Genomic DNA, 18,431 nt, shown 5'->3' on the forward strand with positions numbered 1-18,431 from the left:
TATATATAAGAATATAAATAGGTAAAAAAAACAACATTTTTTTTGTAAAAAGATAAAAAGAATATACATAAATATGTATAATTTTATTAATAATAGATATGTGAATCATATTAAAAATGTGGTTGAAAATAAATATATATATATATATATATATGTGTGTGTGTGTGTGTGTGTTTTTGTTCTTGTTTTTGCTAATCTAAAGTTAAAACTAAAGTAACTAACTCATTTAACACATGAGAAAAAGAGGTAGTCCTGTCATTTTTTTAATTTACCTTAATGTAGAAGTATTAATAATATGCAGAATTAAGTGTAGAGAGGGGTTCCTTATATCCTAATATGGGGTAGAAGTTGTAAAAAATGAACCAATGAACATAACACTATATTAAAAGGTGAAAAAAATAACACTAACACTATTCTCCAACATCCATTGTCCACAAACACTAACACCATTGTCCAATGAACATAACACTAACATCATTGTCCAATGAACATAACACTAACATCATTGTCCAATGTCGCATTGTGAAAAAAGTTGTCTCAATATGAAAATCAATCATGGTCAACCATAGTCCAATGTTGCATTGTGACAAAAAATGTGTCACTATGAAAATCAACGATGGTCAACCATGTTTCTTTTAGTGTTTATAATATTTATCTTAGGGTTCATATACCTTGGGTTTATAATATTTATCCCTTGGGTCAATCATGGTCAACCATTGTCAATAACCATGGTCACATTTTGACAAAGATTGTCTCTTGGTCCAACGTCACATTGTGACAACATGGTTATCCATGTTCAACCATCATCTAACTCCACGTTTTGACGAAGATTGTCCCAATATGAAAATCAACCATGGTTAACCATGGTCAACCATTTTCTAACGTCGTATTGTGAGAAAGGTTGTCTCAATATGAAAATCAATCATGGTAAGCCATAGTCTAACGCCACATTATGATAAAGATTGTGTCAATATGAAAATAAATTGTGGTTAACCATGGCGAACCATGTTTATTTTAGGGTTTATAATATTTATCTTAAGGTTTATATACCTTGGTTTTATAATATCTATCCCTTTTGTTTAGTATTATTCTCTTGGGATTCTAAACCCTTGGGTTTTTAGTATCAATCCCTTGGGTTTATAATATTAATCTCTTGAGTTTAATATTATTTCCTTGGGTTTATAATACCTAGGGGTTTTAGAATTAATCATGTGGGTTTATAATATCAATCCCTTGAGTTCATAATATTAATCCCTTAGGCTTATCGATCTAAGGCTTCATATTCCTAAGGTATATGAAAATCAACCATGGTTAGTCATAGTCAATCATTGTCAACCATGGTCCAATGTCACATTGCGACAAATATTGTCTCATTACGAAAATCATTCATGGTCAACCATGGTGAAACATGGTTCAATGTCATATTGTGCCAATGATTGTTTCAATATGTAAATCAACCATGGTCAACCATGTTTATTTTGGTGTTTATAATATTTATCCTAGGGTTTATATACCTTGGCTTATAATGTTTATCTTGGGGTTTATCATAGGATTTTCTCAATATTAAAATAAATCATGGTCAACTATTGTCAACTATGGTCCAATGTCGCATTGTGTAAAAAATTGTCTCGATATGAAAAGCAACCACAGTCCAACGTCACATTGTGACAAAGATTTTCTCAACATTAAAATCAATCATGGTCAACCATGGTCCAATGTTGCATTGTGACAAGGATTGTCTCAATATGAAAATCAAACATGGTCAACCATATTCCAACATCACATTATGACAAATATTGTCTCTATATGAAAATCAACCATGGACACATTGTGACAAATATTGTCTCTTGGTCCAATGTCACATTATGACAACCATGGTCATCCATGGTCAACCATGTTCCAATGTCAGATTGTGACAAAGATTGTTTGAATATGAAAGTAAACTATGGTCAACCATGGTCACATTGTGACAAAGATTGTATCTTCATCCAACGTCACATTGTGACAATATCGTCATCCATGGTCAACCATGGTCTAACGTCACATTGTGACAAAGATTGTTCCAATATGAAAATAAACCATGGTAAACCATGGTCAATAATTGTCCAACACCGCATAGTGAGAAAGGTTTTCTTAATATGAAAATTAATCATGGTCAGCAATAGTCTAACATCACATTGTGACAAAGATTGTGTCAATATGAAAATCAACCGTGGTGAACCATGTAAATTTTAGGGTTTATAACATTATCTCTTGGGTTTAATATTATTCCCTTGCGTTTTTAGTATTAATCCCTTGAGTTTTACTATTAATTCCTTAAGTTTATTATTCCATTGGGTCTATAATATTTATCTTATGGTTTATATACATTAGGTTTATAATATTAATCGCTTGGGTTTAATATTATTCCCTTGGGTTTATAATACCTTAGAGTTTTAGAGTTAATCCCTTTTGTTTATAATATCAATGTCTTGGATTTATCAATCTAAGGGTCCATATTCCTAGGGTATAATGTTATTCATAAGGTTTATAATATTATTCCTAGGGTTTAATATAACTCCCTTGGGTTTATAATCATGGTCAACCATGTGCAACCATGGTCCAACGTCCCATTGTGGCAAAGATTGTCTCAATATGAAAATTCATCATGGTCATCCTTGGTCAACCATGGTCAAATGTCGCCTTGTGACAAATATTGTCTCAATATGAAAGTCAACCATGGTCAACCATGTTTATTTTAGGGTTTATAATATTTATCTTAAGGTTTGTATACCTTGGGTTTATAATATTTATCCCTTGGGTTGGATATTATTTTCTAGGGTTTTTAGTATTAATCTCTTGGATTTATAATATCAATCTCTTGGGTTTATTAATATAAGGGTTCATATTCCTAGGGTATAATATTATTCATAGGGTTTATAATATTAATCTTTGAGTTTAATATAAATCCATTGGGTTTAATTAATAATAATAACAATATTTATATTCAATTAACAATAATTTTATTAATAAATAATTTTATTTTTAATAATAAATATTTAATTAAGAATATTTTTATTAATAAATATTTTTATTTTTAATAATAAATATTTAATTAACAATATTTATATTAATAAAAAATAGATTATTAGTGATGAATGAATTAAGTAATAATGAATGGTTTCATTCATTAATTCATTAATTAAAAATGATTTAATTAATTATTTAATTTTTATGAGTTATTAATAGAGAATAAATTAATTATTATTAATATCTTTAATTAATTAATGTATATTAATATCTATTTATAAATATGGTTATACACTTATCGATGATAATCAACCATTTATTAAATTTATTTAAGTAATTGTGCTAGTTTATATTTAGTAAATTCTTCTCTTGCATTGAGACCATACATTTAGAGTTATATTGATTCACATTGCCTGCAATTTTTGTTGAAACCACCAAATTTAAGGTTGTTTCAACAAGATTTGAAAACAAAAATTCATAATTTAGAATAATTTTTAAATTGTGTATATATATACTTTTATTAATATTATAATTTATTTTTTAAACAATAATTAAAAAATATATAAATAGAAATGTATTATAATTTTTATTATAAAATATAAATTCAATAATAAAATATATTATTTAAATACCTTATAAAATATAAATTTAATAATATAAAAAAAAATATTTAACTTAAAAAACAAACAAAATTAATAGCATGGTCATCACACGACTAGCTCTTGTTTAATAATATTATAAATAAATCACATAAAAAGTAATACATATCTCTCACTCATATACTAGCTATAATGTCAAACAATAATATTATAAATAAACCACATAAAAAGTGATTCATATCTCTTACTCATGTAGTAGCAATTATAACAATACTATTATAAATAAATCACACAAAAAGTGATCCATATCTCTCTCTCATATACAAGCAATTATGTAAAACAATAATATTATAAATAAATCACATAAAATGTAATACATATCTCTCACTCATATACTAGCTATTATGTCAAACAATAATATTATAAATAAACCACATAAAAAGTGATTCATATCTCTTACTCATGTACTAGCAATTATAACAATACTATTATAAATAAATCACACAAAAAGTGATCCATATCTCTCTCTCATATACAAGCAATTATGTCAAACAATAATATTATAAATAAATCACATAAAAAGTGATACATATCTCTTATTCATAGACTAGCAATTATGTCAAACAATTATATACTGTCATGGAGATGACTGACAGGGTAGAGTGATTGAGATGTCTTTTCGTTTGTGGTGAGAAAATGTTGAAAAAGGTAAAAATAGAAATAAATGAAAAGAATAAATTTATTTGTAAAATTTCTTATTAATTAAATAAATCTTTACCTTTACCATCCGTTATCGAATTTGAGAAACATTTTGCAAATTGTATATATAAATCTTACTCTCCTGCAACAAATGTAAGTCAAGTCAAACACATTCTACACCAAAAGCATTTGAAATATGCAGGTTCCCTCGTTCCACATCATCACCTCTGATCTCGGCATCGAGTCTTCTACATGGCACATTTACATTTGAAACATGCCCGAAAAAAATATCAATGGTGCATTAGGTTGGGACCCGGCGTCTAGAATTTGTAAGAATATGTTCAAGTTCGCCTTGATTCAAAGTTTTGGTTAAAACAAACACCACATTATCTACTCAATTGAGGAATGCCAGCATAATTATTTTAATTATGTTGGATAGTTATTATTATTATTATTATTTAAGGTTAAGGTCAAGCTACACATCAAATTGGTGTATAAGACTTTTGTTTATGGGATAAGGGATCTATTTCTGTGTAGCAATTTGACTGCTAAGTTTACAAAGGAATACATACTCTACCTCCCTTTGGCTTTGAACCTGTGATCTTTTAGGAGGAAATGCGTGCTCTTAACCATTAGGCCCACTCAAGTTGTATACCTAGTCACGTGCAACTACAAGAGACCAACTCTCACTTCAACCAAACACAATGTGAAGGCAACCAACCAATATTTTTTGTAGCTATAGCTCCATTAATGCATGGGACAGTTGCATTTTGTACTTGCTAAAATCCAATGAGTGACATATACTACCTCGTGCATTAATGGAGCTATAGCTCCAGAAATATTGATAACCCAATAGAAATGTATCCAACAACTATGTACGTCATGTAGTGGCGGTGATTAGAGAGACTTTCTTTTTGGCCCTCTCCACGCATATTTACAGGAAAATTTGGATGCAATTGCACTAGGCATCGTCCGATACTGCAATGTGGCTTCAACATCAAAAGTTATGTCACCTATATTATACCAAATATAAAATACTATTCTTACTAAATATCCTACATGAGACATGCATGCAACTATGAATATATGTATGGGTTTTATACCTAAAGTGAGCCCATGATTGATTTATTTATATGTATATATGTTGTGCAGGTATATACTTGCCCTGCCTATGTGAGGCTCATAGAAGAGGAGACTGGCGAATGATAAGTGAGGTTACATTAGTTGGTGTTACTCCTACAACAATTGGTTTTGGTGATATAACAATTTCTCCCACTTCGGCTCCATCTCCATCTCGAGTCTCTTCATAGCTGAGTTATTAGCAAACAAATTCCATAATTTTTCTAGTGCTTGTACTAGTAGTGGAGTGTTCAATCATATTCATTGTGCAAGACTTATATCTATTATTATTACATGGTCCAGTGTGCTTAATTGAAGATTCTTTTCAAAATATTCCTTAGATTAATAAACTTTACTATAACTTTATTTGGAACAAGGGATGCAATTTGCATTAGTTAGTGTATTTCGCATCATTGTGTAGTTTTTTGGTATGCTTTGGCACTTTGTGGAAGTACTATTATAACACAGATTTTGCGTATGATATTTCACTATTATGAATTCTTCCTTCAAACAAATTCATTTTAAATTATTACCTAGCTCTATATAGTAAACTTACATAATAGAACTTTTGATTATATTTGCTACACTGTTCACCTTGAAGACCAAATAGGGTTTAGATTATATTAATGAACCACATTTGTCACTGAATACAGATCACCAAGGTTGAAATCAGTCTAAAATTCTAAAGAAGCTAATCATAGATCAGATGATGTTAATGAATTATTTTCTTTTCTAAATATGGATCATGTTATATTATTTTCTAAATATAGATCACCAAGGATGAAATGACTCAAAAAATCTCTTAATACTAGAAAGGGAGGAAAAATAAATAAATTATAAAATGGTAAAGAATAGCAAATGGAGTAAAAAGTATCACACAAAGAAAAAAAAAAAAAAAAAAGAACCACTACTACAAGAAGGGCTAATTTCATCTTAAAGACATATTCTAACTTTTTAGTTGTTTTAAATTAAGACAAAATGAAAAATAAACTTTTTAGCTAGACTCGAGTCATTTTTATTTGTCTTAAATTAAGAAAAAGAAACAAGAAATATGTGTTGTCGTTTCAATCCTGTAGCTTCATTATTGAATTCTATTAGCTGAACTCAACCCCAATGGGAGGTAGAGGAGGTGGGAGGCAAGCAAGAGAATGTGGTTGAGGTAGTGAGAGGTAAGCTAGGGAAGGAGGTTGAGGAAGTTAGGTCCCCCACAACTTAGGCTATTGACGATCCAGCTATTAAGGGCTAATTCTACCATTGTGCAGTCATTTGCGGCAATCTGAGTGCAATGAATGAGTTCACTACCGAAATGAGAACCCCAATTTCTTTCTCACTCACCCTACGAATGAAGTGAAGGAAAGGGCCCAAAATTTTTTCTATATTCTTTAGTTTTCTAAAGTGAAACTAATACCACTGACAACCACCACAGCTGGAGTGTTAAACAAAGGGAAGAAAACGAACATTAGCAAGGTTTTCATAGTTTTCATAGGTTTTCTTAAGGTTTTCTAAAAAAAACTTTAGTTCATTGCCATTTAAACAATATTTTCTTGATATAGTGTCATCCACTCTCTGCTAACCAGTTAAGGTTTCATTGCTCAAGAATTTAGAAGCACAACCATCCATTATATTTGACCCTATGACATCTCTCGTAAAAATAGTCTTTCGGTTACAGTTGATTGTTTCCTTTAAAGAGGTTTTCTTGCTTATAGTGTCTTTAGGTTTTTGATTAAAAATTAACTCAAGGGTTCATTTGATTTACAAGTAAATATTAGGTTTCTATGCTCGAATTATTCTAGGTGATAGATAATTCCTACCGGTTAAATACTACTTCATTTCCATTCATTGTTCTCTATTTTGGAGATGAAAATGCTATAGGTCTGCTAAAGGTTTACTAGATTGACAATCCACTCAAATATTACACCACTCAAACTAACACCAACATGTACCAAAAGGTAAGGTTGGGAATTTTTGAGCATGAAAGAGGTATTTCTCCCATGAATTCATGTAGGGAAAGAAACAAGAATGTGAGCTTTGTGATCTTACCAATCCATTCCCATATATTGCTACCAAAATTATATTTTATGGCCCATGACAACTTTTATAATGCCTTTTGTAGTGGATGTACTAAAAAGGTGTATTTTTCACCCTCTTCTCCCATCCCCTATGCTCTAACCGAGGAGGAAAATCATATATGATTGTTGCACTGTGAACAACATAATTAATGTAGTAGTAACTAGTGGATCCAACTCTTCCTTTTGGTAAACCCTCTATTTAAATTACTCATGGATCTGCTAAAACTACAACTATTTCCTACATGCTTATTATTTTTCTTTCTTATGTTGTTATAGCCTTTGCATCCTATCTACTATCCATCACTTCCTATTACATGTGAAGGTTTTGTGATGTGTGGCATTAAACTAATACACATGATGTCATGTTTAAGTTCCATGGAAATGATTCATGTTATTATTCCTTCAATGAAAGAAAAACAAGGTTGAGGTATTAGTTTGCATTCATGTATGGAAACGATATGAAGTGTGGCACATTGAATGACCACAGGGTAGAAAACAATATTACATGGAAAGTCATAGAATATATTCCAGTGCCTAGGAATCATGTTTTCCTTGACATGAATCTAACTCCCACTTGGTTTTTACAGGTGATTAGGAATTTGTGAATTTCCATAATAGTTAGCCATTCCACAGATATACTGGATTGTTTCTCCAGAAATAACATTATAGCATATAAAAATAGTATGATATACCAGAAATATACACTCTCTCCATAATTAGGATGGTGGTGATAAGGACTCTGCTAAAAAAGTCCATTGGCATTCTAGTATCTCCAGCCTTTAACGCGATTAGTGCTCGTCTCACTATGGTCGTCTGACTGTAAAATAATTACTGGGTTTCCTCCAAGAAGATACTGACAGTAAGGCAACAATATTACCTATATAAGGATATCTTTCAAGAAAACCATGTCTATAATCTTTGATCCTATGTGGAGGAAACTTTTAACTAAGTCATGGCACATTTATTGTGCAATCATATTTTGTTATGAACCACGATATTTCAAAATTTCATTGTGTGGAGCTCTGCACTAAGTTCATTCTGCAAAACTGTACACTTCCACACAATATTAATGTACGATTCTGCACAATATTAATGTATATCCCAATAGAGTTTTAAATGGAATCACGTTGAAACAATATGTTGTATGTATATATTGTTGTTGTGGAAGATCTAAAATCGCATATGCCTTGATCAATAAAATATTTTCATGGCTTGTAAGCACACAAATGCATATAAAAGGAAAAAAATGTAATAAAAAATAGTATTCAAATCTACTAGCGAATTCTTCAATTCGAATCTCTTGGAAAATCATTACATATGTTTGATCAGGACTGTAACACCCTCCTCCCACATCTACCCAAGTAAATACCCAACCGGGGTAAACATGAGATGAAAGGCCGCTATGATTGGATTCAACCTCCTACGTGACCTTAAGGAAGTGGAATCAATGGAAACATCACACACAGTCATCCAACATCAACTTCAAAATCCTAGGGAGACATGTCAGCCACTCAAACAGCTTGTCCCTAGGTCTCATTGATGTTCTGGACATCTTAGGCCTCAGTTGCTTCCATGCTATAGGAAAGAGAGCGTCCAAAAACCAAAAGTCGCTCTCACAAGCTTGCCTGCCACCGACCAAAGACTAAACTTCCCAGTTTTGTGCTAGCGACCCTGGGATTTAAGCCACTTTTTCAGACCCAGAGCCCAGGTCACTACGTAGAATGGAGTGATAGCTTAAAAGTAGTAAAAGTACATGGAAACAATGATGCAAAAGAAATAAGTTGAACAAGGCCTGAACTAGACCCCTACTATCCATGACAGGCATTTCGTCAAACATATCATCAACATGTAACCTACAAGTGTAAATAACAAAATTAAGTGTAGCGATCTCATACTTATCTAAGAATCGCTATGAACCATTGTTCCCTCATGTCATTTGCTGCATTATCATCTATTAGGTCATAAACACATCATCCATTCATATACAAGTAGAAACATACTAAGAGCCATACATAGCTACTATCATAAGACATACATATAACCATCATAATAGGAACAAAAATATCATAAACATATTAGCCATAAAAGAAATATATACATCAGTACATTTACACACGAAAATCAAGGGAATGAATTTCTCATTAATGAATGGAATGAACCAACTGGAGATGGGACTGCCACATTCCACCCGACCATAGATTGGTTGAGCCAAGTCTGTCTTCATCCAATCACCCCCATGCCATATTCCAAGCATGAATGTGGGACTCATAGAACACACCAAAATGACCAACAAGCATGGATTCCACTGGAGTTCTCCACTTATACCATGAGGAATTTGAGTGCCTCCTAGTCTCTCAGGATTTACCGCAATCCACAGTGTTATCCAGGGATCATTAGGCCCTACACCGAGACATACTATCCAGGCTTTATCGTACATCCCATCTTGGGACTACTAGGCCCAATGAAGAGAAAATCCACCTCTTGGCTTTACCATATATCTTGCCATTCACCAGAAAGGATTCCTAGGCCCACCAAGGCACACGATTTGGCTTTGCTGCAACCTAGAGTTCGGTTCAGAGGTTACTAGGCCAGTGGCTTTACCATGATACACAGTCCGGTTCAGGGACCATTAGGCCATGTGTCTGTCAGTTCAGAGATCCACCCCACTCAACTTCGAATCCAATCCACCATCCCACATTAACCAAATGTGAGAACCCATCTCATCAAAGCTATCAGGAAATGGCAAGGCTAGGTTGAAGAACATTATCACACCTAGAAAGACCCATGCCATGGTATAAAAGAACCACATGAAATTCCATGCATTCCAAATCTAGCAAGGAAAATACAAATGCAAGTCGATACCTGCAATGAAGCCTGTTGTAACTGCTTGATTCTGCCTTTCCTTGCTTGATCTTTGCTTCCTCTTGCCTACTTTTCCTTTCTTGCTCCAATGCCAAAGTGCTCCAAGAAAAATTGAAGTGTCAAAGAATTAGAGAGAGAGAGAGAGAGAATAATGAGAGAGCTCTAAAGCTAAACTGACAAAAGGTTACCAACAGATCCTCAGAAGCATTTTTATGAATGAGACCTCTATTTTCTTCATTTTCCAGTATTTTCCTTCATTTTCCTCCTCACACGCAACATGTGACCTTTCACCTCCTTTTTCTCCTAATTTCCATTATTTTCATAAATAATTGTGTCAAAATGCCATTTTTGCCTTTCCAAAGCCTTAGCCATTGCCTTTGCCAATTTACTTAGCCATAAACAACCAAATGAACACCCCTTAGGATGTCTTTCCCAACATTCAACTTGGAATAAGTGTCTCATCAACCATGGTTATTGTTTTTAACTTTTATTACATGGAATTTTCACCAGGGATGTTACAGAACCCTCCCCCTTGGGGGACACCATCCTTGGTGTTCAATCACACATATACCTCAGCAACCCGCTAAAAGAAGACATATTGCTCATGGAGATTTATAACATAGCTCATTACAGTATTTACAATGATCGTCATGTCGAGTTCCAACCCACATGACATCATAACATCATGATAACAGAACCACATGATAGCATAGTAACATGAACATATAATCATAATGACATGATGCCCATAACACTTAGTGGAGCTTTATAACATAGCTCATGGAAATATTTACATCCATATACATATGTACATATAGCAATATCACCAAAATATATACCGAAAACATGTACCAAAACATATACCAGAACATCATATCAAAGCATATACCAAAACACCATATCAAATCATATACGAAAACACCATATCAAAGCTGCTTTGCCTCAATTGACAAACAAGGAAGGATACATAGCCCACATCTGCTTCATCAGGCCCAAAGTGTTTCCATTGCACTTTAAATTGCTCAATTGCTCGATTTTGGAGCATGGGCACCTTTTTCTGCAATATACACTGAGGCTCCAGCTATAGTTCTGTCTAGTTCCACCTATAATATAGACCAGTCAATCACATGATCACCATCCTTAACATACTTCTTAAGCAAAGATACATGGAAAACATCATGGAATTTCACTTTCGGAGGTAGTGTAAGTCAATAGGCTACTGACCCAATCTTCTTAATGATATTGAAGGGTCCACAAAACTGTGGTGCCATCTTGGCACATGATCCAATCCGTAAGGAACTCTTCTTTTGTTTTATGCTCAAGTACACATGTTCCCCGACCTAAAACTCCTTGAACAACCTGTTCCTATTTGCATAACTCTTCTGCCTATTCTATGATGCCTCTAGATTCTTCTTAATCACCTACATTTCCTATTCCATGTCTGCCAACATATATAGTCCAATCAATACCCTACTAACTGGATCAATCCAACTGATAAGAGTGTTACAACTCCACCCATACAATGCCTCAAAAGGACTCATCCTCATTGAATCTTGATAATTGTTGTTGTATGTGAACTCTACCAAAGGAAGATACTCTTCCAACTTCTGTTATTGATGCATCACATACATCCTCAACATGTCCTCCAATATCCTGTAGATCCTCTCTGTCTGTCCATTTTTTTGTGGATGATAAGTTGTACTGAACACCAACATTGTGCCCAAACCTACAAATAACTCCTTCCAGAACTTGGAAGTGAACTTTGCATCCGTGTCTGACACAATCTTCTTTGGAACACCATGCAACCTGACCACATCTTTGATGAATCCCTGATCCACATCGCCAATTGAGAATGTAGACTTCACTAGAATGAAGTGTGCAACCTTTGTCAACCTGTCCACAACAACCATGATGGAATCATGCTGTCTCACTTTCTTCAGCAACCCTGTGATGAAATCTATGGAAATAACCTCCCATTTCAATTTTAGAATCACAATCGGCTGTAGTAGTCCACCTAGATGTTTACACTCTTCCTTCTCTCGTTGATAATCAAAACACCTTTCCACAAAATCTGCTACATCCCTCTTCAAATTCGGTCAATAGTAAAATATCTTCACAGTTGTCAGTGTCTTTTGATAACCTGGGTGACCTGAATATGGTTTCGCATGAAACTCCCTCAAGATCACCTTCTTGAGCTCACTATTATCCAGTACATATATCCTGTCTTGGAACTTGATCAATCCATCAGTTGTAAGACAATAATCCATACCCTGTGCACCTGCACTTTTACCCGTACCTGTGCCTGTACCTACACTGCCACCGGTACCTGTACCCCTACCTATTTTCTTTCCCATCTATATTCTAAGGCCTTGTTCTCTTAGGCTTCCATTTACCTCTCTACCTTTGTCTTTACCCTTCCATCCTTGCTGAGATTCATTCTTATGCTTTGACTGTTCATAGAAATGCTTCAATTTCCCAATTACTTCCTCAAGTGACCGAGGCTTGCCATACTCAATCCAATCTCTAAATTCTAATAGAAAACCACTAACAAATCTCTGAACTTTATCCTTCTCATCAGTGAGATATGGTACATGCTTCAATAGCTCCAAAAACTTGGTCGTGTACTCTTCATCTATCATTGATCCTATCTTTAGCTCATAGAATTCTTTGGCCTTACTATCATAGTACCTCTTTGACAAGTACTTCTTCTTGAAAATACTCTTGAACTCCTACCAACTCAAGTCATCTGTCCTGATGTCTCTGACCCTCTTAACATCTTCCCACTAGATGTCTGTTGTACCTTTCAAGTTGAAGATAGCTATTCTGGCCTTCATGTTATCTGTGTACTCATGCAACTTAAATAATTTTTTCATCCCAAGTATCCAAGCCTCTGCATCTTCTGGCTTCTTCACATCTCCATCAAAAGTAGGTGGTTTTGATTTCTTGAATTCATCTGGTAAGCATCCCCTATCACTCCTCCTGTAAGGATGACAACAATGATGATCATGATGTCTATTAGAAACAGAACTAGAATAGTACATGTACTCATCACCCCTCCTATTTGGAGTGTCCAACAACCATCCATCTCTCACTGTATTAGATCCATCTAACCTATGTCTACTAGGAGACCTACTGCCATATGCCCCATTAGTTTTATCATCCTATCCGTGGTTGATCTAAAGCGGCCCTTGTCGCTACAATTCTAACAAACTCTGAAGAAGTATTGCATTAACCTCTGCTTGCTTCTCTTGTGCATGTATGATCTGGTCATTATCTGCCTTACAACTCCTTATCTCTTCCTTCAAGCTCCTCAATGTATTTTCCAAATCAGAAGTGTGCCCTGCACCACACTGCTCATCTGATGCATAGGGAGATTCTATGTAGTCTACCACCTTGCTAGTCATTTGATCTTTTTCCTGTAATGCATAATATGTTAGATAAACCAAATCAAAATAAATCAACGTACCTTAGCATAATTCGGGGAGGATACCTCGTCTTCCAGATCAACAAATCAGTGTGATACATGTATAACATAAACATAACAACACATAGACATACGCAAATAAATGTATCAACACAAACATCGTTCTAGTTAGGGTTCCATCATCAATGCAAGGCCATATCAACAATGTTATTAGCTCATACATGACAACAACCATTACTCCATTGTACACATTTTTGCATGCAACCAACAACACACATAAGCAATGTCTAATCAACTACACCTACGCATAAACACATGTAGTCGGACATAAACGATCAATTCTTGTAATCAACGTACAAGACTAATACATGTAATCACATATACAAGAATGTAACCTAACATACAAGGATGTAAGTAGGCAACATAAAATCAACATGTAAGAAACATATAACAATATGTAACTAGTCATATACTCATGACAAATGCATTCCACAAAATCAATATCAAATGTTCCATGGCAACATTACTACAACCATAATCAATCATCAAGCAAATGTAACAGGCACATGAAATGCAAGTGTAAGAGACACACATGCAACTGACATGCATGCACAACCAATGCACATCGCCCATCTAGTATGAGGGTTGAACCATGCTCTGATACCACTCTGTAACGCCCTCCTCCCACATCTTCCGAAGTAACTAGCCAACCAAGGTAAACATGAGACGAGAGGCCACTATGATTGGATTCAACCTCCTATGTGACCTTAAAGAAGTGGAATCAACAGAAACATCACACACAATCATCCAACATTAACTTCAGAATCCTCAGGAGACATGTCAGTGTTACAGGGAAAAGTGTCTACACAGAATTGCTTATCCCACTAAGGTGTGATAGCTACCTTAGAAACAAACAAAGTAAAGCTACTTTCGTTTTTCCTTTATGAAGTATAGATGAGAGAAGAACAAAAGAAGACCAACCTCTGTCTTGCGCTAATCTCCTGGTTCGATTCCTCTCTCTCTTGATATTCTTTCGCTACTTGTTCCCTTGCACGCCCAGCTTCACAGAGTACCTGTAAGATCACAGTAGCATAGCACTATACAAGAACATGGATCTATAATCATAAACAATCTAGGATCAAATGTAAATTGACCATACAAATGCAGCAAACATAAATGACACAAGAGTATGGAGGAAAACTTGAATAGCTTTTATTGATAAACAAGAAAGAGCCAAGGGAGTTACAACCAGTTGTTTTGACCCAGCATCATCCCCTCAGCAAGGAAGCCCCTCTTCACCTCATACAAAGCTTAGATCACCCAACAATCTGATGTTGTCTCAAGAAACCAATAGCAATTCCTTACCATATGCAAAATTCCAGCCTCTGCATCTCTGGGATGAGGGATCCATATATAGATATCTGTAAGGGAGATGAGTCAGCTTGTGATTTGATTAGTGTCTTCCCTCTGATAGTTCTTGCTTCCACTTGGAGATTGGTGATCTCTTACTCATCCTTGGTCGAATTCAGAGAGGCAAGTGTCACAGGAGAAGTTTCTGGAAGTTTCCATGCCTCTCCACCTCGCAGAATGACACTGCCATTTGTCATTTATCACCCATCGCACCCCATAGAAGGGATTTTTGAAATGCAACGCACCCACACAGTGTGTTTAGGTGAGATGCAATGCACTTTGCCTATGGAGCAGCTGAAATGATCTTGTTTTGACCAGTTCTGAGTAGTTTTTCATGGAGAACTTCTGGGAGAAGCTGTAATCAATTGACCTTGTTCCTTTAGGTGTTAGAACAACACTTTTAGGGACTTAGGAGCCCTTGGTTTATGGACATTTCATGCTTGGGGTTGTAGTGCCCAAAAATGTCTATAACAGTTGCCCCCTAAAGTATGAGGTCGTTAATCTTTTGATGTCGGGTGAAATGCTTTATTATGAGGATCCGAAGTTCTTTCAAGCTGAGAGGAGACCTGTAATAAGATACAATACAATACATTATCTTCATAATATTTTCATGATCTAGCTGAGGCGGGCATTCCCATGCTCAGCTTTATAAATTCATTTTCATGTACATAGGACAAACAATCGTCTGAGTGTAGACTGATGATTCTGGTAGAGCCATCATCCCTTGGATTGGATGATTATCTGTGCAGCAACGATGTACATTTGATGTCTTTATTTCCCTGAATATATATCGCAGCCCGGATGGATGAAACTAGATCCGGGGTCTTCAATCTCGTTCGATCTTCACTCGAAGTACAAGTCTATCCATGTGAGAGATGTTCTGGAGTCGAACATGAAAGACATCGGCTGATTACCAGTCAATGATGTAAGTTGTTAACAGGTGCGAGAGGAATCACCGATAATGATAATGACCGTCAAGGTACTGCAGTACAATTCATGTGGTGTGAATAAAGGACTTGGCGTCGAACACCACGCAAAATCTTTCGGTCGAAGGCCATTGATGTAAACCTGTCGCCGGAAGTGAGAAACTTGCCATTCAGGCATGCAAGCTTCAAAGTACTGAACGGGGTGTTCCTAGATTGACTTCTTGGATAATGAGCTGATGTCGACAAGAAGCGATCCGTCATAGGAGGGCCTTAATGAATCCCACATCAATGACACGGAACGGAGCAAATTATTTTAATGGAGGTGAAAACGATCTGATGACATACGGTTCAGGGTGGCGGTCATGAAAGAATGGAGTATGAATGTATTGTAGTGGGTGAGACACAGGTGAATTCTCTGAATGACTTCTCTTGAACATATCGGCGACACTGACATGATGGATTGGTAGCATTACCCCAAATGTGGATGGTGTGATGGGACCATGGCGATGTGACCGGTGAATGAAACAACCCAACCCGACTTGGATGTGGAGTGAAAGTGTCATGTTCAAGAGCGACTTGCTACCAACAAAGTTTCTTCAAGTTTTCTTCCCAATTTTCCCCAGTCATTGCTGACCAATACCTCTTTATTTTTGTCAAGCTTGAGGAGGATAACATATGCTTGTTCTATAATTTTCCCTTCGGGCAAACCCATCGCTATGTTTTAACGAGCCTAGTGATAGTGAAACTCGTTCTTGTCTGCTATGGACAAGTTTGTCGCTATTAAGTTTTAACGAGTTTAACGACAAAGATAACTCGGTCCTTTTCAATTTTAGAGAGTCTGAAAAGGAACGTAAAGGAAACTCCAAAATTCCTTTTTCGTCATCTAATCCCTTAAGTCCGAAAAAGTATAAAACAATACAGAAGGGATGAATTTTCGATACTTTTAACGAGCCGAACAAAACAAGTGCTCGATCTTTTTGTGTAATAATCCCTCAGGTCCAAAAAGATTAAAATTTAGAGGAGGGATAGCACTTCCGGTCCCTTTAACGAGCTGGAGAGGCCAATGGCTCGACAATCTTTTCATATTTTACGAGTCAGTTGAAAAGAGCTTAAAGGAGACTCGTCTTTTGAGGAACGAGTGATAAAATTGGGTAGCAGCTGATTCCAGGTAAGGTTTGGAATGTTCCAATCATGGCAGTGTTACAAGGATGGCTAGTGAGATCACTCTTCGCAGCTGTTCCTCAAAAGGGGTAAACAATCAAGTGGAGGTGAATGATCGGCCAATACAGAGTGGAGGTGATGATGAGAACACGACCAAGGCTTTTAAAAGCTGAAGTACTTCATTCACGATGGTTATTTACCGGGAAATAGTTCATTTTTTAATGAGCTTAAACGTGGGGGGAAACATTTTCTCATGGCTTATGTTTATTTTTTAACGAGCTTGAACTATGTGCTAAAACTGCTCGATACAACGGTCACTTCTTGATTTTACCATAAATAGCTTTGTTCTTTCAAAGATCGTACTGCATTTTCAATTACTTCATCAAACTAGTCAGAAATGAACAATATATGTTTGAAAAATGAGTTAGAACACTAATATTTTACTTCGAACTACGGAAAAAGTAATTTAAAAGTGCTTTTACCTCTCATTTTACCATTTCATTTGAATTTTGATTTGTTGGAGCTTTGGAGGTGCTTTTCCCCCTTGATTTTCATCAACTAATTTCTGGAGATTCTGTGGACAATTCTCGGCACTGTCTGGACCAGGTAGGAGCTAAACTTGAGCTCTTTCATTTCATGCTTTCCATTTTGCATTGTGAGCTTGATTCCTGGTTTTTCTGAGCCCCTCGGGTTTGAAAAACTCGCCCTGTCTTCAGCGCACCCTTTGTGTATCGAAAGGTGCATTGGATGTTGGCCAGTATACTGGCCATCTGACATGCAACACACCCAGAGCACTACTATAGGTGCGATGGGTTCAAAGAAGGAATTTTATGCACAGTTTTTGATGGAAACTTTGCCTGTTTCTTGCCAAAATCTGGATCTAACTCTTCTCTTGTTTGTTTTCAGATATCTTTGGAGCAAGATGACTATTACATGGCGAGAACGTGAGCATGAAGAAGAGGACATGCTTGCTTTACATGATCCGGTTACAGTAAACGCACTGCGGAACTGTGGCTTGTTGAAGTTTTTCCGCATTTTCTGCATGAGACAACAGATCAACTTGCTGCAGTATTTGCTCGATGCTTGGGATCCTACCAACCAGGTGTTCCAGATTAGGGGAAAATCCATCCCCTTGACTGTGGTGGACATCTAT

The sequence above is a fragment of the Pinus tabuliformis genome, chromosome 4_2, assembly GCF_031772625.1.
Source record: "Pinus tabuliformis cultivar Carrire ecotype Pingquan chromosome 4_2, CPIR1, whole genome shotgun sequence".
Lineage (NCBI taxonomy): Eukaryota > Viridiplantae > Streptophyta > Pinopsida > Pinales > Pinaceae > Pinus > Pinus tabuliformis.